The sequence below is a fragment of the Plecotus auritus genome (genome assembly GCF_963455305.1).
Source record: "Plecotus auritus genome assembly, chromosome: 3".
NCBI lineage: Eukaryota > Metazoa > Chordata > Mammalia > Chiroptera > Vespertilionidae > Plecotus > Plecotus auritus.
In genome coordinates, this window is record NC_137772.1 from 69,571,140 (window position 1) to 69,596,061 (window position 24,922).

Below are 24,922 nucleotides of genomic sequence, written 5' to 3' on the forward strand. Positions count from 1 at the left end.
AAACTATGATAATGACTTTTCTTTTCTTTAGCACTGTAGTTCTCCAAAGAACAAGCTGCTTCCACTAGCACTATATTCACCATTCAGCTTTTACTATGTAGTATATTATTACACGCAGGCATCTATACCCACCCCTTGACTGAAAGCACTCTTTAAGGATATTAATGGTAAATCTATGGGCTTTTTCAGTTTTCACTCTCCTTGGAATTTTTTCAGTGTGTTAATTAAACTTTCCTTCTTAAAATTTTCTTTCTCTGTCTCATAGTTATCTTCTTTTGTTTCTTTTCCTTAGATCAGCACTATTGGCCAAACCATAAAGAACTTTGACTCTCCGCCAATTAAATGATTTTGATCCCTTCTGTTCCATACTTCCTGCTAAATATTTTTCATACAATGTGCCTAATCGATTCAAAAGCAATGAGTCATGCAAAACTCAATGTATTTTACCAAGTGTTAAGCCTTTCCTGAACATCTCCATTTCTGCCAAAGGAATCACAATTTATTTGGCAACGAGACCACAATTTGGTGTCAAAATTTTCAGTGGCATTTAAAGTCCTTGAACCTGACTCTACTGGTTAGTCTACTTTGTTTTCTTTTATATGTCATATATTTACTCAAAATATGTCACCTGTTTACCCCTGAGGAGGATTGTCATTTCCCCCCATGTATACCACACACATTTCTGTCTTTCAAATTTTCTGCAGCTCTTCCTGAGAACGGCTGAGCCTCTCCTACTTAGGATTGGAGTTTCCATGGGTTGCCCTTCAAACCTTTTACCTAATTAGCACTAGACAAAGTGGCACCAGGTACCAATTTAATGGGCAAAGGGATTTCCTTACCCTGACTCACATGCAGTTAAGCCTTAGAACAACCTCTGTGTGACCTTACCCTCATTGTAATAGTAAAAAAAAAAACAAACATGCCCCTGGGTGGGGTGGAGATTAACATGACTAATGAGACATGGGAAGCATGAAGAAGCATATAGTTCCACTTCACAAGCACCAAAGAATACCCACCTCTGCGTAGTTAGATGTCCCAATTAGACATCATGTTTCTTGCCTTAACTTCTTTAAAACTGTTCTTGCCTTTTCTTCAAAGAGCAGCAGCCATTTCCTTTTTTCCTCTATGCTGTTTCTCTTCCATGCAAGAGCTATTTAATAAATTGCCCTGAGTCTTAATTCTGTGGGTACCCCCTTTTTTTTTCTTAAATTTTTAAAATTAATTTCAAAGAGAAAGGGGGAAGAAGAGAGAGAGAAAAACATCAATGATGAGAGAGAATCAATGATCGGCTGCCTCCTGCATGCATGCCCCACACTGGGGATTGAGACTGCAACCCAGGTATGTGCCCTGTCTGGGAATCGAACCATAATTTCCTGGTGCATAGAATGACACAACCATTGAGCAATGCTGGCCAGGCTGTGGGTATTCTCTTAAATTCTACCCTGGGAGCTCCCAAGAACCCAGGGCACCATGGCATTCCTTCATTAAGTTTAATTTATTAGCCAAATATTTCATGGCAATTTACCTACCTTAGCCCTTGGTTATATAAAACACATCCTAAGAAATAAAGTTATTTGTAAAAGGAATGGTTTGAAGATATACAAATTTATGTTTAAATTAACTGCATATCTAGGTATGTATCCTTGGATAAATTTCCTAATCTCTGTGAGCCTCATTAAATGCACAAAACCAATCAAATATAATAATATGAGTGAAGTGCCTTTCAAAGTAAAATACATTCAAGTTGCATTTATATTATTTATATTACTTTGGGCGTTTTTCTAATAATGTCATTTTTTCATTAACTTGTCACTGTCTTTACAAATAGACATTAAATATATGAATAAAAACAACATAATATAAAAAGTTTCCACATATAATTAAAACTCTGTAATTGTTATTTCTATACCATTCACCTATTTATATGCACTGTGTCTTACAACCATAAACATTCCATGAGTTTCTTGTTTGTGTTTATGCTGGTAATTGGATTTACTGCTTAATTACTTCATTTCTAAAAGGGAAGATCTGTGTTTCCCCTAGAACAGTGGTCGGCAAACTCATTAGTCAACAGAGCGGCTCGCGAGCCGCAGTTTGCCGACCACTGCCCTAGAACATAGAACCCAAAGCAAAGGTAATGGGTGAAGGTTTAATAGGCATATGGGATCTTAGGGTTGCAAAATTAAGGGCAAAATGGAAAGTAGGGGACTAAGGAGGAAAAGCAAATACAAGGTAGTGCATTTCTGAACAGAAAAACACAATTGGTAGTTTAATAATGAGAAGTGTCTTCCAAACAGGCCACGTGGGACCATTGTGACACAGATCTGTCCATCAAGGGTATAAAAGGAAAGGAGTTAACTGTCAGTACATCTATCTGTTTCTCAGAGGTCAAAGTTTATATCACTGTACATTATGTCTCCCTTCAAAATTGTGTTAACAAGCTCTGTTGACCAGTTAGTAGTCCTACATTCTAATACAGCGAAACTCTTACTGTGTCTACTGGCAGTGTATTCCCTCGACTAGAATCCAAAATCTCTTCCTGGACAAATCCTAAAGTTGTGAAGAAGTAGAACACATAGTCATAAGTGGATTACTGGGAGTAATAGTGAGAGAGGATAGTCCTAAATCTATAACTTGTTTCCTTAACCTATGAATTCTCACATCTGAGGACAGAGAATTAAATATCAGAATTGCTTCAATGCATATATTGTATCTTAGAATACTGTAGCCCAATCATGTGTGGTGCTGTGTCCAAAGCTGGTGCTTTGTCCAAGCCTCCAACATGCTGTTCCACCATTCATTCTTCAGGCCAGATGTTTGTAGGTGATGAAGTATAAGGTAAGACAAATTAATCTCACTTGCATGAGCACAGCATTATATTGCCTTTGCCATAAAGTAGGTTACATTTTCCAAGGAAATGCTGTCAGTCATACTATATCAGTGGATAAGGATTTATCTTGGCCATTGGGTGGTGTTACGGGACTAAGAAGGTAATCCTATATCCAGAAAATATATCTATTCAAGAAAAAGATGGATTTCTGCCTCCTGCAATATAGAAGGAAGCCTTGTCTTCCCCAAAGAATTGTGTCCTGTTAGGAATTAGCAGTAATATAGCTAGGTCAGCCTTGTTGAGGGTGGGGGGTATCTAATATTTTCAGGCCCATGCATAGTTTCCAGCCTTGTGGACCCATTGCAGAAGCACTGAGATGGCTAGGAAAGAAGATAGCTGATGTCCATGATACAGGTTACATGCCTGAAAGCACCACTTAAGGCTGGCTTCATGCTTGTGGGGAAACACTCTTCTTCCTTCCAACCTTCCTGAGTCTGACTTCTCTTTATTTGTTCTGGTCAGCTCTAGGGTCCCTTTAGAGATGAGTCACAAAATAACAAATTGTGTAATTTAGGTGATTCTCCATCTGACTTCTATTCTCTGCTACCGGCATGTAAAACTAGCACTGTACAACCTAAAGATGAACAATAAAATGTATGCTAGTAGTTTAACATTTCAATTTTTTGTTTAGATGATATTAAATAATAAATAAAAAGCACCATACCAAATCAAAAAAAAAACTGCGGAAGAAAGGGAAAAGCTTTATATGTAGCTTTACTAGCTCTTGTTTTCATGCTCTTTGAGCAGGAAGCTCTGCATCTTCACTTTGCATTGTGCCTCACAAATTAGTATTCAGCCTTGCCTCCAGGAGATTCTGATACATGTAAACATTTGAGAACTGTTTTTCTAACACATCAAGAAATCAATGAGAAAGCTTTGCCAGCTGTTTGTATCTCTCAATTACACATTTATATCTAAGAAGATAATCACAGAGAAGGGCGATGGAACTATTCCACCCACACTGGGGCAAAATTTATTGTACAGCTTACATTGGCTCCATTATAACCAGAAAAACATATGGTATCTCAAAGTCATCACAAACCCTTATTGAAAATGTCAAGTTTCCTTTTTGCAGTTACCCTAGTGAAGGCTGCAGATTTATTTGGGGTAGGATCAGAGGGATATTTAATTTATATACTTATGGTGGCATACTTCTCAAGAGATCTCATCTTCCCCTTAAATTAGTAGATTCTCAGTCTGTGAGCCTACTTTGATCTAGAAATTGTATGAAGGACAATAATTTGCTACTGCAGTGGCTAATATCAGCTTTTGTATCATTCACACTAAGCAATATCCTGAGTAAATGCCCATCCATCTCACCCCAAGATACTTGAAGATCAATTCCATAGATTACTATGGATCTAGGCAATCTATAGCCACTCAGGCTTTCCTGCTCTGTTTTTTGCTTGTTTGTTTTAATTGTATCTATCTTGTCTCTGATTATTAACTGATGCCATCTAGATTTTCCCATTTGGAAATGTCATTATTTTCAGTGATATTAAACTCCGGGAAGATGGCAGCATCTCCCACTCCTAAACCTGGCCTTCTTAAAATTATGGTGCCCTCCTCAACAACATTCTTTGGGCCCTTCAAGGAGCATATAATGAAGGGAGTTTCAGTTCTTTCCAAGTAATCCATTCTACTATTTCTACTTCTCTGGCTTTTGTTCTCTTTCTCAATAATATGCCAGTTAATTTCTAGCATTTTTAATTTATTTGTACCAGGGTGTGACTCTCTCCATCCTTCAGTGTAATATCCATGTCCACTAGTAAAAATAGCTCTTAGCCAGTATGCTGAATCCCAAATAATGAGTGAGTTGCTTACTTGAACAAATTATCTTATCTTCATTCTTATACTCCTCCACCTGTCCTAATGGCCCTCAAGATCAACCACAACACATATTTCTTTTTAGTTTTAGTCACACAATTAGCCAGATCTTGAAATTGGTTTGATGTGCATATTATTTCTGCCTTAATCAGAGCTTTCACTTCTCCAGCCAGGTAGTACCAAGACTTAACTCTGGTATTTAACCCGGAGGCAATGATTATTGATGAGGAAATGAAGTGAGATAAACAAAACATCTTGAGTGTTACTGTTTTTTGTTTTTGTTTGATATGACTTTTTATTTTGTTTGTTTTTATAGTAAAGGAGAAGGGACTTCTCTGTGATCTAGAAGGGAAGGTTTCAGAAGAATTTGGGGGTTAGGGTTTTCAGGCTTGTCTCCCCCTATACTTATCCCAATTGACAGGCTCCCACTCTTTCCCTGTCAATTATGTGTTTTGTTTTTTTTCTTTGAAGAGCAATAAACAAATTTTAATTCATTTGTGTACCACTTATAAAATGATATGACCTTCGATACCTAGCTTATCCCTCATTAGTTTCAGTTTCTTCATGTGTAGAGATTAAATATTGTAATCTATGTAAACTACATTCCTTATTTATTATTCTATGATAGGTTACAATCTCTCCTCATTATCTCATGTTAGAAACTCCTATGTCCACTTATATGTCTAAAAAAAACCACGTTTTTTGCCTTGCTTTATTGTCAATTCAGGTATTACTCCAAATTTTAGTAGAATCTCATAAAAAATTACTAGGTCAACGGTAATATGTGTCAATGTAGTAATTTGAGCAAAAGCACTCCATATTGCTGTAAACTCATAACCAATGGCATTGCAATTATTTTTAAATTTGTGATAAAAGCAAAGACACAGTAGTTATTGAGCCAAAATCTAAATTTACCATTTTGTGTTCACAGCTTTAGAGTATACTAAAATGTGGTCCTTTATATAAAATGTGGTCCTTTATATAAAAAAAAGTTTGATAGAAAAATATATAATTTTTATATAAATTGATTTCTATTGCATAAACTAGACCTCTATAACTGAGTGGTCACAGGTTTAAGAGTTGTATTTATGGCTGATGTCCTTATACATATTAATTATAGGGCATCAAAAGAAGATAAATAAACTCAATTAAGTTTAAACTATTAGATTTGTTGGAGTCCTATACAAGCAATCAGATGTCAAGGTGTACAACTAGGACAATGAACCAAATGGAAAGTGATAATTGAGCCTTTATTCACTTATGGTGACAGTTTAAGCAAGATGCCAAAAGTGATGCTGACTCCACACTATCCCATTTTCACCCACAGAATGGCATCAGGTTAGGTACTAGGTAATTCATTTGTGGGTCAGTAAAGATGGCGGAACTCATCTCATTGCCAAGATACCTCAAGCAGACGATTCCTGCTAGTTTATGGAGCAGTAGGCCAAGGAGAAGGAGATGGGAAGGGCTAAAAATTGAAAGGTATGGGTCAAAGTGCAGAATAGTAGAGAGGACAACTTCTGGTGTGTAGAAGACACCTTCTTTCTATGAGTCTGGCCAAGTAAAGCATTGTCATTGCTTATAGTTGGACCAGAAAGATCTCATATAGGATTTGTTCTTGAAACTATACTCCTCAACTCCATCACTTAATCCTTCAGTGCCTGCGCAAGAAGCATAGGTTACCCATCATGGATTTGAACGTGTCAGACATCACCAGTTAATCTGTCAAAGGACATACACAAAAAGGGCCATAATCAGTATCATCCCAAGTATAATAATAGTTCTACCTGGAGAAGTAAATTAGCTATGACCCCAAACTGTTACCAAGCAAAAATAAAAAGATGTCCCACAACCCACTAGAGTTTATACTAGATAGCCAGAAGCCCTTCTGTCTAGCTTTGTAATGAACTATTCTACTTTATTGGTTTCATTGATTCAGGTGTACCATGAGTTGTTGGCAAACATACAGCAGGGTGAGGATGAATATTGGGGATTAAAAAGTTGCTTTGGGTAGACAAAACAACCATGGTGGTGGATTCTGCACCCTTTGTTTCAGATATTCAGATTACACAATGTCTAATAGGAATCAGTAGACATTTAGGGACACATTTCACTTTTGTTGTGTCAGAGTCCAGTTGCAGTGATGCTTTGGGTCCTGAGATACCAGAAAGATTCATAGTTGGAAAAAAAAATGTCCACTTGTGTTCTACAGTATCATAAAAAGCATGTTCATCTGCAAGATCAGATGTTGTGTTATAGTCAATAGTTAATCAAACTCTGGGCAATGACAACTGTGTGGGATAGGTGTTCCTTTGAGTTTAGTGAGGTGACAGTTACATGGGTACTCTGTGAGACAAAAGATAATTTAGACTCCTCACTCTCCCACTCCTTTATCTATGCTGTCATGTCTGAAGGTGCCCACATGCTATCAGTTCAGGGCTGGAGGAATCCTCCACGTTAACTGCAACATGGACAGTCTATCCTGCACCACAAGTAAGGATAGCACCCTTATCTAACCAAAAAGTGGTCAACCCAAATCTTCTGTCAAAGGTCCTCTTATGTTCCAGGCAAAAAAAATACCTCAAATTGATGATCATTCTTTTTGAAGTCCCTCTGGGGACTCTGGGCAAAATCCCATGCCCTGTACATGAAAGGTATATGGAGAAGGAGGTTGTTCTCTCCCATATTTTACAATGTAAAAACAAATCTTATCCCCCATATATTTAAATTTTTGGATGGAAGACCCTGGCAGAGTATTCTATTAAGACGAGGGTGTCAGCCTGGTTGGGGGGCTCAGTTGGTTGGAGTGTCATACTCTACACCAAATAGGTCACAGCATGTTGAGTGCATCAGATACTCCGTGATTAGGCTCACTGATGTGTATGTTTATGTTTTCCCCATCCTGGTGCCAGGTATTGCAAGTATCAATGTCCCCTGTGCACTAGTGCACTAGTATTCAAAGGCCCAACAGGTACAATCACCCCCATCTCCCCATTCAATCCTGATCATGATACAGGGCCTCTGATTCCCACTGCAGAGAGAGGGACCTCTGCCTAACTCCTTGTTTATTTTTTGAAAGCCATCCCAGAGGTTCTTGTAAAATTTGGCAGGGCTTTCGAATTTATCTCTAGACTCACTCGGAAGAGTAGAAGGAATAGTACTTGTACCATCATGAAGCAGAGCCTACTGGGCCATTTGGCCACCAATGGGGAGCACATCAATCTCCTCCTTTGAGACCTTGTTATTGAATAACCAGACTCAGAAACCTCTTAAAGAAGGCCCTTAACCAGTTCACCCAGGAGATGGCACCTGATTACCACTCTTATGCTGCTCTTTCTGCTGGTCAGTCTTTGCTGATTTGTTCATGACTACTTTTTTTCATGCCAAGGAATTTGTCAGTCATGACTCTAATTGTGTTGCAGCTTGATGGGGGAGAGGGGGTGTTAAGTAGATTCTATAACCTAGTTAGACAATCCTAGACAACTAAGTCTGGTTAATAATCTTATCATCTACTGTTCCCACACCATCATCATAAACCCAAAGGACAACTATGGTGGCTTGCTAGGCTGCTATGGCCTTTGCCAGGATGATTCAGTCATGTTTTCAGTGGCAGCAAACTTATCACACTGGGGCAAACCTGTGGAAGCCCAAGTGGTCATTAGCTGAGGAAGGGGAGGGTCTCAGGTGTGAATGCTCCCTCATAGCTGACTATTCCCTTCTTCCTTAGGCAAAACCACAGCACTTTGTGGGAAGGGTTTCTGTAGCAGCATGCTTTCCACCTTTGTTTTGATGAAAATCACTCAAAGGTCTCTGGGTTATTGGATGAAATGATCTTGAATGGGCTTTACACAATTTTTCAAGAAAGTAACAAAACTTAATTCCTCATTACAGTGCAGGAAGTCTGCCTATGTCAGAGACATGCTTAGAGCTAATTTACAGCATCATTTGATGTTACTCACATGTGAGGGGTCTAACATTTTAGGGTCCCATCACCAGGGGACCATGAAAATAGCCCAGAGCTGCTTCTCTAGCAATTTAGAGTCCCATTTGTTGGATTTCTAATTTGACTCAAAGGAGAGCTTGGCTAAAGAGTTGGAGGACTAACTAAAGAAAAGGAACAATAACCTTCCTGAGAACCAAACACTTTTTGTAAATAATCTTCAAAATAACATTTCATTGTTTGATTCTAAGTAAATTAATTATCACTTAAGTATTATTTTTGAGAAATTTAAATTCAACTAGATAATATTAGTATTCTATTAATCAAATAACCAAAATTTTCTTCTCATTTCTTCAGTTTATAAGAAGCCTCAAAAATATTTGGAATTCCTTGAGAGTAGAGCAGTGCCTTACCTCAGTAAGCATTTGGTGTATTTAGTGCATTCACTAAATATTTAATGTATTTAAATGTGTTAGTTTGTTTAGTGTATTTACCTCAATTAATGCTTAGTATTTTTTATTGAATTTGTTGGGGTGACATTGGTTCACAAAACCATACAAGTTTCAAGTGTACAACTCAACAAAACATCATCTGCACACTGCATTGTATCCCATTGTCCCAAGCAATGTCTCTTTCTGTCCCTATTTTTACCCCCTTTGCCCACCTCCACCTACCCCCATCCTCCTTTCCCTCTGGCCACCACCACACTGTTATCTATGTTACAGATAAATTCTCGGTATATTTAGATGTACAGTAAATTTTAGTTGAATGACAAACTTGGTATGGCTTATGCTACATCCATAAGCTTCACCCACTAAATTTTTGAAAAACAAACATGAAAAATTGATAAACTTGAAAATCAAGCATACTTCGGTAAGCAGAATTCTGAAGTTTTCTCTCTCTGTCAAAACCCCCTGGTTATATACTCAAACACTAATCTACTAGTAAGTATTGCTGTGAGGCAACTTTGTAGATGGAATTGAAGTGACTAATTAATCAACTTTAAGACAAAGTGATTATCTAGGAGTATTCAAGTGAAATGACATGAGTACCTACATACAGAAGAAGAAGCAGAAGAGCCCATCAGAGGGATGTGGCAGAATAACACAGAGAAGAGATGGGGCAGAAAGGGCGGTAGGAGAGATTTGAAGCTGAGGATTCAAACTTTGCTGTATTTCAAGCTACACTGAAAATAACCCTCAGAATCAGCAGCATGAAAGGAAATGGGGACGTCAGTCACACAACCACATAGAACTGAAGTCATAACAACCTGAATAAGTTTGAAAACGGATTCACTCTCCAAGACTCCAAGTATGAAGGAGGCTTGTCAATATTTTACATTTGGCCTTTTGAAACCTAAAGCAGAAAATCAGCTGAGCTACACTTTTCCTGGAATTCTGACTTCAGAAATGTGAGATAATCAGTGGGAGTATTTTTAGGACAATAATCAAGGTGGGGGGGGGGAGTTACTTAATAGCTTTATTACATGTAAAAATGTGTAAGTATAGTATTTTTAGAAATAATGAATAGCCATTTCCATATTGAAACTCTCTGAGATGGCAATGTGTATAGCTATTATGAGGTATGAACTTCTATTTTTTTCACAGTAGTCCTAGTATCTTTTTACTGCATCTTATTTATAAAATAACTAGAGACCCAATGCATGAAATTCATGCAAGAGTAGGCCTTACTTTCCCCTGCTGCCGGCCTCAGCTTCCCCCCGGCACCCGGGAATGGGGTTCCCTGGCAGCCCCGGCTTCATCCATCCAGAAGGTCGTCTGGAAGGATGTCTGGTCTAATTATCATATTATGCTTTTATTATTATAGATAACATTCCATGGAATTATGTTTTGCACCAGCTCTCATATTTAATGTATTGTATGTAACAGCATATGTTGTAATATAGTTAATCATTCTTTTATTTGCTGAGAGATAAATTAATGGCATGCACTAAATGATTATTTGACAAACTAAAGGAAAATTAGTATATATTTGTATTACTGTTTAGAGGATTACCTGTCTTGATTCCAATTATTTTGCATAAAGTATGCACTTTCATTTATTTTCATTTTATGGTTTTATAGAGAAGAATTTTTATAGCTAGTTTCTCATTTTTACTTGACTTTTTGACAATGATTACAATTGTCTGATGTATAAAAAGTTTTAAAGGAGTTAAATATAAGAGAATATATTATGCTGTGATTTTTTAGTGTTGGTTGTAAGCAGCTAGTAAATAAGTCCACCACAAAAGGGAAATAGTCTAAATCCTTCTATTAAGCAATAAATGGATGCAAGATTATAATTAAAAATTTACATGCTTCTGTAGAGACCATTTAGACCTTAAGATTGCAAAATTATAATGTATCCTTTGTTAAAGTACATTAATGTTGTGTTTTGTTTTGTTTTGTTTACTGCAAAATAATCAATGAGTCTATGTAAACAACTTCCATACTCCATTTTTTCTTTCCCTTTTCCCCCTATATATACATTTCACCCCAATATTTTAGATTATGCCAATAACAGACTTTCCTGACGAATCATTTATGCTTAGAAGCATAAGAACAAAAGGCTATAGAAACACGAGTTGACAAAGCAATCCTCTTTTGTCTTGAAAAAAAAAATTGTTTTCTGTTAAGATAAGAGATATATTTTTTTTCCATTTTTTATAAGTACAACATGAGAACTACCTGATAAAAAGTACATTTTTATACATTCATGTAAATTCTTGCAGTCAATTTTCTGCAAGATGTCCTAGCCGGGAAGACATAAATATTATCTTGCATTAAAATTATCTTTATCTGGCAAAGTTGTAGAGGATCATTATTTTTATGCTTTTATCAAGCATTGCAATTCCTTTAAGAAAAAGTTTATGTGATCTGGTGTCCTGGACACTTTGCAGCAATGAAAAGAAATAGCTTTGAATACACAGTATGCTATGGTCTCATCATTTAATTGGGTGAGATACCATTTCTCCTGTGGGCTGGCACAAATATGTGGCTTTCATAGAGATTCTGCAGAGATTTTCACTGTACTTCTAACTTTTCCAGCAGCTGCCATTCTCAACGATTCCTATAAAACACCTAAAAGAAACTGGGTAAATAGTAATAGCAATGCAGAGCAACTTATGAAGGAGCGGGGAGAGATAGGTTTAGGTCCTACCAAGGAGTTAATGTGCCCAATATTAATAATTGTAAAAATCAATACTACCACTCTGGCTAATAATTTATGAACGGATAGTGTTACATAATTTACAAAGCAATGAACATGTTTGAGAATGGTTAATTAGTTTTCTGTTAAACAAACAAACAAACAAAAAAGGAAGAGAAATGTTTAGCTGACTGAGCTATTTTTCTTGGTAGTAAAGTTTATAAATGATTTCTACATGCTTCCTTTTGCATTGGTAGATAATAGGTATCACATGTTAAAAGTGTGTATGATATGTCTCCAGTATCAGAAGCTGACCAAATTATTTTCAAGGATTATGAATCCCTTGAAAATAATTCCATATACTTTGCATATTATTAAGTTTAGGAGTCTTTTTGTTTTTTTTCTAGTCTCAATTGTGCTTGAAAGCAAATCTGTAAAAGGTCTATAGGCTAGTTGTTGCTATAGACCCCATTTTCAAGGTGAGGAAATTATATCTTAGAATAATTAAGTGCCTTTGCCTAGGAACTCATGACTAGAAAGTGTGAGAATTTGGATGTTTTTACAATCCTCTTTATTAAAAACGTATTTTCACTATAATTTCTAAATCTTCACACCCCTTTGGCAACATTTTGTCAAAAAACAAAGTCATAGACTTAAAATAATCTTTCATCCCATATGATAATCTTGAATAATGACTATCACAAATTATTTGATACTGAACAGTTTTAAAATTGTTAGAAAATGCTTCTTTTAAAAAATGACACTCTAATATTTTTTTGTAAAAAGAGTTACTACCAATTAAGTAGCCACACTTAGTAGGTGGGTAAGTGTTAATAAAGAAGTGGCAGCTAGTCATTTTATTCTGCCAGATTCAGCTCTAAATAGCTTTCCTGTAGCAGTCCAAACCACATGTGGTGCTTATTGTATACTGCTATTGTTGAGAAAGGGAATGATATATAATTTAAATAATTAAAGAAATTATACTCTATAGTAATTTTCTAAGCACTCATGACAGAATTGACAAGACAAACACTGTTATATTGTGCCTGAAAACTCTGAAAACTTCTTTTCCTGTTTTATTATCTGGATAAAATTAATTATTTCTATGTAGATACATATATATGACAGAAATAAGGTTTTTGTACAGTGTTTGCTCTATATTTGTTTTTGCCCTTTATTATAATGACTGGTGAGCATTACACAGAAAGACTATACGACGTAAACATTCACTAAAGTGACTTCAAAGATCATTTCAAATGTGAGATTATATGAGGTTGCAAAAATTCCCATTTATAAACCTGCTAGATAATATGAAAATTGAACCAGATGACATCAATATTTTTTTTACAACTCTCCAAATCTATGATTTTATGAGAAATACTTCTTTGTCTTGGGAATTGCTATTTCAGAGAAGAAAGGTGTCTATCTTCTAACTCAAACTCTTCCTTGGATTCCTTTATTCCACTTGTATTCTCATACTTTGGACTCCATTAAATTCTCCATTTTTTTCTCTTCTGTTAAAAATATACATATTTTTCTTATAATATCACTAGAGGCCTGGTGCACAAAATTTGTGCACGGGGGTGTGTGTCCCTCAGCCCAGCCTGTACCCTCTCCAATCTGGGACCCCTCTCACAATTCAGGACTGCTGGCTCCCAACTGCTCACCTGCCTGCCTTCCTGATTGCCCCTAACCACTTCTGCCTGCCAGCCTGATCACCCCCTAACCACTCCCCTGCCTAACTGCTCCCCTGCCAGCCTGATTGCCCCTAACTGCCCTCCCCTGCAGGCCTGGTCACCCCTAACTGCCCTCCCCTGCAGGCCTAGTTCCCCCCAACTTCCCTCCCCTGCAGGCCTGGTCCCCCCCAACTGCTCTTCCCTGCAGGCCCCATTGCCCCCAACTGCCCTCCCCTGCTGGCCATCTTGTGGTGGCCATCTTGTGTCCACATTGGGCAACCATCTTTGACCACATGGGGGCAGTCATCTTGTGTGTTGGAGTGATGGTCAATCTGCATATTACTCTTTTATTAGATAGGATAGAGGCCTGGTGCACCGGTGGGGGCCAGCTGGTTTGCCCTGAAGGGTGTCCCGGATCAGGGTGGGGGTTTCCTTAGGGTGTGGGGAGACCTGGGCAAGGGTCCTGTGGTCGTTTGCAGGCCAGCCATGCCCCCTGGCGACCCAAGTGGAGGCCTGGTATCTGTGATTTATTTATCTTCTATAATTGAAACTTTGTAGCTTTGAGCGGAGACCAGGGCTGGCCAGGGCGGGAAGCTTGGCTTCCTCCATTGCCGGGGAAACCCAAGCCTCCTGCTTGCTCCATGGCCGCAGCCATCTTGGTTGGGTTAATTTGCATACTCACTCCTGATTGGCTGATGGGTGTGGCTTGTGGGTGTAGCGGAGGTATGGTCAATTTGCATGTTTCTCTTTTATTAGTGTAGATATTGTCCTTTGCATTAGAAAGTGACTTTCTTAGGGGCCAGAACCCTTCTTGTTTTCTCTCTGTTTTTCTAGTATTAAGAGCATACTTGGCATTAAAAAAAAAAAAAAAACTCAACAAAATTATGTTTCATAATAAAATCAATAAATAAAATAAGGGACATAAAGAAATATGAGTGTAGGCAATAGAGCCACCAGTAGAAGGCTGAAGCAACAGGAGGCTGAAGGGAAAGGTAGGCTCAGGTGGAAAGTAGTAATGGTCAATGCTTATCTAACACTTGCTCTCTGTCACCTACTTATCTATGAACAGTAAATTTAATTTAATCTTCACACTTAATACTCACAACAGTGTTTTAAGGTAGATACCATTTTTTATTCCCATTTACAGGTAAAGAACCTAACTTCCTAATCACACAGCCAGTGGGTAGCAGGGTTGAGATCTAAATCCTGGCCAGCTCCCCATGCTGATTATAATCTACTAGAGGCGTGGTGCATGAAATTCATGCACCAGGGTGGGGTGTGTCCCTCAGCCCAGCCTGCACCCTCTCCAATCTGGGACCCCTGCGGGATCAGGCCTAAACCAACAGTCAGACATCCCCCTCACAATCCAGGACTGCTGGCTCCTAACCACTCGCCTGCCTGCCTGCCTGATTATCCCTAACTGCCTCTGCCTGCCAGGCTGATTGCCCCCAAAACCACTTCCCTGCCACCCTGATTGATGTCTAACCACTCCCCTGCCAGCCTGATCGCCCCCAACTTCCCTCCCCTGCCAACCTGATTGCCCCCAACTGCCCTCCCCTGTCAGCCTGATCACTCCCAACTGCCCTCCCCTGCTGGCCTGATTGCCCCCAAATGCCCTTGCCTGCAGGCCTGGTCAAACCCAACTTCCCTCTCCTGCCAGCCTGATCGCCCACAACTGCCCTTCCCTGCCAGCCTGGTCTCCCCCAACTGCCCTCCCCTGCAGGCCTGATCACCCACAACTGCCCTCCCCTGCCATCCTGATCACCCACAACTGCCCTCTCCGGCCAGCAATCTTATGGCAGCCATCTTGTGATGGCCATGTTGTAACGGCCATCTTGTGGTGGCCATCTTGTGATGATGTGAGAACATCCTGCAAGGGCGCAAGGACCACCTAGGCTTTTATTAGTATAGATTGACACTCCATAATCATGAAACCACATTATGGAACCCAGCCATACCAAAAAAGAGGTGGAAACAGGTCCAGGTGAGCACTCAAGAATCAGGGTGCATACATGTTGCAGGAATCAGAGACAGTAAGTCCAAACTAAATGGGTGGAGAACCAGAAGGGGATGTTAACCAAAGGCTAGATAAAACAGTAATTGTAATAGGACATGAAACTGTATTCCTATCCCTAGTTTTATCCTGATTAGCAGTGTGACTATGTTTGAGCCCTCAGCATTCTCATAGGTAAAATAACAAGGTGTGGATCTTAATAAGTCTCTCTTCCCTTTGAACTCTAAGGTAGTGCTAAAGAGTTCAGGCAGCAATTTTGACACGGGGATTAAAAATTTAGGCAAGGCAAATAATCAAAAGCTCAGGAAAATTGGTTTTAACCTGAAAAGTTTAGAGTCTTGTTAGTGTAGCAACTTGAGGTTATCTGTAACAAGAAGCCCTTGATAACTGGGCATGGTGCCTTTCCCCACCCTGCATTTTTAGAAAGTTTAAATTCAAGAGGCAGTAGGAAAAATATAAATTAAAAAGAATCTGATCCTGAGAGTAGACCACTTTTTCCTGTCCATGACACTCCTTTGGGTCATGAGAAACCTAATATTTCTAAAAGGTATCATTATATAAAATAAAGAGCCTATAAATTATCATTTAAAATATTGGGAATAATAAGGTTTATGCAATAGTTTTAACATAGCTATTTTTAAATTTTTCTTATGTTATATATTTTTTCCCTAGGGTTGCCATAACAAAATACCAAAAACTTGGTAGCTTAAAACAACAGAAATTTATTCTCTTATAGTTCTAGAGCAGGGGTGGGCAAACTTTTTGACTCGAGGGCCACAATGGGTTCTTAAACTGGACCGGAGGGCCGGAACAAAAGCATGGATGGAGTGTTTGTATGAACTAATATAAATTCAAAGTAAAGGAGCGGAGGGGAGAGCAAGAGAACCGGATAGAACAGCCGGATCCGGCCTGCGGGCCGTAGTTTGCCCAAGGCTGTCTAGAGGCTTAAAGTCTGAAATTAGATGTGAGCGGGGCCAGATTCTCACTGAAAGTTCTAAGGAAGAGTCCTTCCTTGCCTTTTCCAACTTCTGGGGGTTCCTGGCAATCATTGGTATTCTTTGCTTATAGCAGGATTGCTTTTATCTCTGATCCCTCCACTTTTTGCATGGCCTCTATCCTCTGTGTCTGCTCTGTCTTCATGATCTTCTCCTCATGGTATATCTGTGTCTCTACAAGTTTCTCTCTAAAAAGCACACCAGTCATTGGATTGGGGCTCACTCGTATCCAGTATGGCCTTATCTTAACTAATTACATCTGCAATGATTCTATTTCCAAATAAGCTTATATTCTGAGTGGACCTGAATTTTTAGGAGCCACTATATTCAATCCAGTACATGATGAAATGAAAAAATACACTGCTTTAAAAATTAAGAGATGTATGTTTTAATCTTGCTCCTGACAACAGTAGAATCATGCATACATCAGAAACTCTAAAAACTTTTCTTACAAAGTATGCTTAAGGGATTATAATTTTATAATTCTATGACTTTAGACTAAAATTTTATGTTTCATATGTAAGCCTCAACTAGAGTATGTGGCAAATTCTCTGACTTGTGTTTCAGTTCTCTTTTTGTTCTTTTTTTTTTTTTTTAAAGGATACGCCTCCTAAGAATTCCTCTTTGTAACTAATACCCTTTTAAATGAACAATTAAGTAAAGATCATGACCTCTGACCTCTGTGGATTTCAAATGAAACAAGAGATTCTGTGGTGGCCTGCAATCATAATGCTTAGGACAGTGATTGGGAGGCTCCTCTACCTGACCCTGATCACAATGGGCAGATGGTGAGACAGTAGATTTCAGCTCAGTAGACTTTCAGAGCACAGAGGTTTCTTCGAGGTAACCATCATACTGTATAATGTGTTGCTTTGGTGGTAGCTGCTAATGAAGCAAACAACATGAAAGTTTATGTTTAAAGTTATTTGAACATAAATACAATATTTTACAAAAGGTTAATATCCATAAGTTAAACTTAACCAATAGCTAAAACATGGCAATTAAAGGGATTTACATATGCTGACCTGATGTTACCATTAATTGTTAGCTAACTTTAAAACATACTGTAGAATAGTGAATTTCTAATGGAATTTCAAATGAATTACACCCTAGCCAGTGTGGCACAGTTGGTTGAGAATCATCCCATGCACCAAAAGGTGGCCAGTTTGATGCCCAGGTTGCAAGCTCGATCCCCAGTAGGGAACAGGGCACATGCAGAAGGCTGCCAATCGACGATTTTCTCTCACATTGATGTTACTCTCTCTCACCCTCTCTATTCCTCTTTCTCTAAAATCAATAAAAACATTTTAAAAAAGAAAAATGATTGCTGTTTGTCGATATATTACCAACAAGATGAGGGGCAACAATAATAGAATTAAGAGACAGAGGAAATTAATATTAGATTATTAATTGTTTAAATCAATTTAGACTTATTAAAATAATTATTCATAATAGTTGAAGTCAAATTCAGAAAATAAAAATAAGAAAATTCTGTCTATTTAGAATAAAACAAAACTGTAAGTTTTATATAGTTAGAAAAATTATTTTATAATATGAAGTGGAAAAACAGATAGTAGAATTTAATCTTTATTTATGCTATTAATAAAGATTAATGTGCCTTATGTAGTGGGAAATTAAATTTGGTGCCAAAATCTCTCTTGATAATATTTCCATCTATATGTAAAAGATGTATACACATATTTCAATTTAGTAGGGAGACTGTCAAAGTTGAGAATAAATTTATCCTATTATATGGTCTAAATTACCCTTTCAATGTTTTTTTCCTCACTATTTTTGTGCTCATTCTCAGTCAAGTTGACATACCCATTATGGCACTATATACTATATTATCTGCTATTCTCTCTTATTTTTATGGTTCCCCTGGTCAGAATACATATCTTTACATTTCCCACTTTCTAATATATATGCCTAACTAATATTCTAAGTCCATTTGAAAAACCATTCTTTACAGAATTGATGACAGTCATTTTCTAGGCACTGCATGTTATATAGATATCACATGTGTAGTAAGATGATTGATGATAATCCATTTTTTTTCTACTCACTATTATTATCCAGGACTAGAGGCTCAGTGCACAAAATTCATGCACTGATAGGGTTCCTAGCAGCTGCTGGCTGCCAGCCAGGTACTCCTTCCCTGCCCCCAGTAGCCTACTGCTGCAGCCGCTGGCCAGCCCTGCTCCCTGGTCAAACTCTCAGACAACTCCCAGTTGAGAGGACAATTTGCATACTACACTTTTATTATATAGGATTATACATTAAAAGTTCTATAAATCTATGTGGAATGAAAAATTGAATAGATTTAAAATAAAGATATTGTACAAAAGGTGAACCACATCCAGCATGGCCAGGGGTAAACCTGAGGAGGGCCGGTGAAGGATTAAAGAAGACAGACAAAAGAATACAGTTGGGGTCAGGTGGGACATTGTTCTCACATGGAGAGACAGTGCCACAGCCTGCAAGCCGAGTCTTTATTTTATAGTCAGATCCCATGAAGCAAAGCAAGGGGGTGGTCAAGATGTATACAATGTTCTTGGGAGTTTTGAACCTGCTTAATTACATGCACCTAAGAACTCTATCAAGCTTTGTTTTGACAGCACTTGCTGAACCTCCCATAGTCTACATCACTTGGCCATAGGTTCGGACCATAAGGTCAAGCTTACAACCATAGCCTTTGGCTATAAATGTGCTGGAAGGGCTTTGCCCTCCAAGCTGGGACCTGCATGTGACTTTGCCACTAGAGGACCATGCCCTCTTATTAGTCCAAGGCTTGAGCCTGTCCAAACGCTATAGCCGCTCTCCACAAAAGGCAAACAAGCCAAAGAATTTTGATGCCTCTCATTACTTGTTCTCAGAAAACTAGAGCTAGAGAAGGTGCTCCAGCAGTGGAAATCAGTGTGCATTGATATTTTTTTCTTCTTTAGTGAATAAAATGTGATGAAACTGAGACAATAGCCAGAGCTAGATTACTATCCTATCTAATAAAAGAGTAATATGCAAATTGACCATCACTCCAACACACAAGATGGCTCCCCCCATGTGGTCAAAGATGGCTGCCCCCATGTGGATACAAGATGGCCACCACAAGATGGCCAGCAGGGGAGGGCAGTTGGGAGGAACCAGGCCTGCAAGGGAGGGCAGTTGGGAGTGATCAAGCCTGCAGAGGAGGGCAGTTAAGAGTGACCAGGCCTTCAGGGAAGGGCAGTTGGTGGGGACCCAAGGCCTGCAGGGGAGAGCAGTTGGGGGGGACCAGGCCTGCAGGGGAGGGCAGTTAGGGGTGACCAGGCCTGCAGGGGAGGGCAGTTAGGGGAAAACAGGCTGGCAGGGGAGCAGTTAGGCATCAATCAGGCTGGCAGGGGAGTGTTTAGGGGGTGATCAGGCTGGCAGGCAGAAGCAGTTAGAGGCAATCAGGAAGGCAGGCAGGCAAGTAGTTGGGAGCCAGCAGTCCTGGATTGTGAGAGGGATGTCCGACTGCCCGTTTAGCCCACTGGGATCGGGCTTAAACGGGCAGTCAGACATTCCTCGAGTGGTCCCAGATTGGAGAGGGTGCAGGCTGGACTTAGGGACACACCCCTTGTGCACGATTTTCATGCACCGGGCCTCTAGTGTGTGTGTGTGTGTGTGTGTGTGTGTGTGTGTGTGTGTGTTTGTGTGTGTATAATATATATATTTCAGGCATGTTTTCATTAAAAGAAGAATTGATGGAAAAAATAAAGAACTCAGGAACTAAAAAAATAAAAATGATAAACAACGTAATATATGGACAAGTGTGAGACCTAATAATATCTGATTATAGCTCCTCATTTCCAGTTTACTCCTAGCAGTTTTTATAAACATTACTTGTTCTTAAAAGATTTACTGTGACTCACAAAATTATAGAACTCTCTCTAAATTAGATATAAGAATAAAAGAAAAAGAAAATCTGCTGTAGTGATATAAAACAAAACCATTATCAGACCTGTCTGAAAAAGAAATCAAACTATAAAAGACTATAGCCTTCCTATCAGATGTATTCTAGTTGGACTCAGTTTTCCAAAGGCCAAATAAAAAAAGAAATCTGATCAATTTCATAATTTACAACACCCATGATAAAAGCAAACCAATTTACTCAGGAGAAGTGAAATTATTCCTGCTACTAAAACCTGAAAGAAATTTCTCCCAAGGGCCATCATAAAAAGGACACTGTAAAATATAATGAAATATGCCTTGAACAATATCTTTATGATAGACACCACTGAGTTCCACAGAGCTGCTTTTTTATGATATCCCTCATCATGTACTAATGGTCTAGCTATACAATTCTGTGTGTAGTTTCATAGAGGCATAGGTTTTTAAATAACTGAGAAAATAGATGGACAAAAACATCTATCAAACATTCTTCAAAACATCTTTACCTTACTGTAGCTCTTTAGAGAAATTTGGTGGCTCTAAGTCTCAGACACTTACTTGGTTCACTCAAATAGGTATCAGGCATCTATAATTTACACTACACTATATTAGCCACACAGGGAACACAGGAGACAAAACAATTCCCAGGAAATCAGCTATTCTGTGATGTCAATAAAATGTAAATAAATATGACAGATGACCTGAAAAAATTAAAAGTTGACATCGTCTTGTGAAAACTGAAGGCCCATCAAGCCTGGGATTCAATGCCAGGGATACGCTCAGGACACGGGTCAGGTCTCACTTAAGAAAATAGGTTTGAATCTGCCCTGACCTACATACAGATTAATGAGCACTTGCTGAATCTTCTACTGTTTTGGAGTAGTCACAATGCCTTTTTTGGAAGAGATCTAGTCTCTCCATTTCAAGGTTTGTTTGTTTGTTTCCAAAATAAGCACCCTATTGAGATTTTTACCATAAATGTGGCTTTTAAACCGAGATCCCTTAGTTATAGCTTCCTTGGAGATATCTCAGGAGACATGCAGAGGGGGAGAAGGGAAGAGGAGGACAAAAGAGAAGGCCAGTCAGGCCTCTGCTTTCTGTATCCGTATCTCAGCCACAGAGGCCTCTCTGCTAAATGTAAGAGTTTTTTTGACAAGTAGTTTTTACAAAGTGTTTGAAAAACACTGCACTGTTCTGAACTATTTCCAATATTTTATTTTTCTCTACAAAAATGATAAATACATCTATTCAGTAACTATGTATCGCTCATCTATTATGTTGCAGGGTTTTTGTCTCGAGGAGCTTAACATTTGTGTTAAGCCCCCCAAGTGCACCAAAAATGAGGCTGCAATTGGCTAACTATTGTCTTAGAGATATGAATACCATGCATTGTACATGCATATAGTGGACGGGGTGGTCAGAACAAATGGGAGTGAGCAGAGGGCTCAAAAATCCCATAGATAATACTGTATGTAGCTTTTGAATTAAGTCTTTAAAAAAAGACAGAAACTAGGAAAACAGGCTGATAAAATAATTTTAAGCAATAGATTGAGTGAGGAAGGTATGTCGAGCAGCATAGCGAAGGGAATTGGTAGTAATTTTTGTGACTGAAATGCAGATAAGGTAGAAAATGATGTCTTCGAATTAGAAAGAGGTGAGATCATAAGGAACCACTGTGGCTACCCAAGAGATTTGAACCAAAGGTAAGAGGAGAACAAATGAAACTAAACCACACAAAGACTTTAGAGGAATGTCATGAGATAATTTATATTTTAGAAATATGATTTTAGTATTATTGTGGAGGATACAATAGAGAAGCTAAGAATAGAGTCAAGCACAGTAATTAGAAGGTGATTGCAGCAATATGGAAGAAAATTAACAGGAATCTGAATTAAGCCAGAGAAACTGTCACAAGAAGAAGGAAGTACAAAAGACGGTAAAAGGGTGGAATGTTGTAGGGAGCAGCTCTAGGGTCAAGCCTCAGGCTGACCTATGGCAGCGCCACAAACAAGTCTCAGCCTGGAGAGCAGAACTCTCCTAGCATAATTAAGCCTGACCTTGTAGCCCTCCCTAATTCCTTCCTAAGCAGCTAATGGGCTGTGGGAGGTGCAGCAAGTGTTGCCAAAATAAGAACATTGTATACATGTTAATCTACCCTTGTTTTTTTTTTGTTTTGTTTTTTTTGTTTGTTTGTTTGTTTTTCTTGTTTTTATTTTAATTTAATTTTATTTTTTATTAAGGTATTATATGTGTACATATCTTACCATTGCCCCCCACCCCACTCCCATACATGCCCTCACCCCCCAATGTTTTGCATCCATTGGTTATTCTTACATGCATGCATATAAGTCCTTCGGTTGATCTCTTATTTCCCCCACTTCTCCCTAGCCTTCCCGCTGTAATTTGACAGTCTGATGCTTTACTGCCTCTGTATCTATCTTTTTGTTCATCAGTTTATAATGTTTTTTATTATCCACAAATGAGTGAGATCATGTGGTATTTTTCTTTCATTGACTGACTTATTTCACTTAGCATAATGTTCTCCAATTCCATCCAGGTTGCTACAAATGGTAAGAATTCCCTCTTTTTTATGGCAGCATAGTATTCCATTGTGTAGATGTACCATAGTTTTCTGATCCAGTCATCTGCTGACGGGCACCTAGGCTGTTTCCAAATCTTAGCTATTGTAAATTGTGCTGCTATGAACATAGGGGTGCATATATCCTTTCTGATTGGTGTTTCTAGTTTCTTAGGATATATTCCTAGGAGTGGGATTACTGGGTCAAATGGGAGTTCCATTTTCAGTTTTTTGAGGAAACTCCATACTGTTCTCCACAGTGGCTGCACCAGTCTGCATTCCCACCAGCAGTGCACGAGGGTTCCTTTTTCTCTGCATCCTCGCCAACACTTGTCGTTTGTTGATTTGTAATGAATTCAGCAATGTAGCAGGATACAAAATTAACGCCAAGAAATCTATGGCATTTCTATGCACCAATAGTGAACTTACAGAAAGAGAGAATAAAAAAGTAATCCCATTTACCATCGCACCAAAAAAATTAAGATACTTAGGAATAAACCTAACCAAGGAGGTAAAAGACCTATACGCAGAAAACTACAGGACACTGAAAAAAGAGATAGAGGAAGACGTAAACAGATGGAAGAACATACCATGTTCATGGATTGGTAGAATCAACATCATTAAAATGTCCATACTACCCAGAGCAATCTATAGATTCAGTGCACTCCCCATTAAAATACCAAAGGCATATTTCACAGACCTAGAAAGAACTCTCCAAAAATTCATCTGGAATGACAAAAGCCACAGCAATCCTCAGAAAGAAGAATAAAGCAGGAGGGATCTGTATACCAGATTTCAAGCTGTATTACAAAGCCACTGTTCTCAAAACAGCCTGGTATAGGCACGAGAACAGACATATAGATCAATGGAATAGAATAGAGAATCCAGATATCGACCCAAACCACTATGCGCAATTAATATTTGACAAAGGAGGCATGAACATACAATGGTGTCAAGACAGTCTCTTCAATAAATGGTGTTGGGAAAATTGGACAGATACATGCAAAAAAATGAAACTAGATCACCAACTTACACCATACACAAAAATAAACTCAAAATGGATACAGGACTTAAACATAAGATGGGAAACCATAAAAATACTAGAGGAATCCACAGGCAGCAAAATCTTAGACATATGCCGAAAGAACTTCTTCACTGATACTGCCCCTGGAGCAATGGAAGCTAAAGAGAAAATAAATGGGACTACATCAAAATAAAAAGCTTTTGCACAGCAAAGGAAACCATCAACAAAAGAACAAGAAAGCCCACTGTATGGGAGAACGTATTTGCAAATGTTATCACTGATAAAGGTTTAATCTCCAACATCTACAGGCAGCTTATACAACTTAATAAAAGGAAGATAAATGATCCAATAAAAAAATGGGCAATGGACCTAAATAGAATCTTTTCGAAAGAAGACAGAAGGAAGGCCAAGAGACACATGAAAACATGCTCAAAGTCACTAATTATCCGAGAGAAGCAAATCAAAACGACAATGCGATACCATCTCACACCTGTCAGAATGGCTACAATCTACCCTTGTTTTAATTGAACTATAAAATAAAACATCAGCTTGCAGGCTGGGTCTTTTGTTTCTTCCTCCAGGCATGGGAGATCAACCGAGCTCCAGCTATATTCTCTTGTCTGTCTTTTCTTCAATCCTTCACCGCCCCTCCTCAGGTTCACCCTTGGCCGTGCTGGTGCAGTGGCACAGAAAGTATGAGATTTTGTGACTTCTATGGACTCTGTGCTGTTTTATTTCCTTCTGAGTGTACAGTGATGTATGTGTTACTTCACTCTCTAATTTTATTCCCACTTTCTGATCCATGTATAAGTTGTCAAGCTTTAACATTTTTGAAATGCTACTCTTTTCATATTCACTGAATCTTACATAGCAGTCCACTTGAAACCTAAACATTTAATCACTTAGTACATTCTGCCTGCAT

At 38.5% G+C, this 24,922-nt stretch overlaps 1 protein-coding gene across 1 annotated transcript in view; it reads left to right on the forward strand.

The window, feature by feature from the left end:
• Positions 1–24,922, forward strand: part of KLHL1 (kelch like family member 1) — a 435,664-nt gene that overhangs the window by 273,194 nt on the left and 137,548 nt on the right. The gene's annotated exons all lie outside the window — the stretch shown is intronic.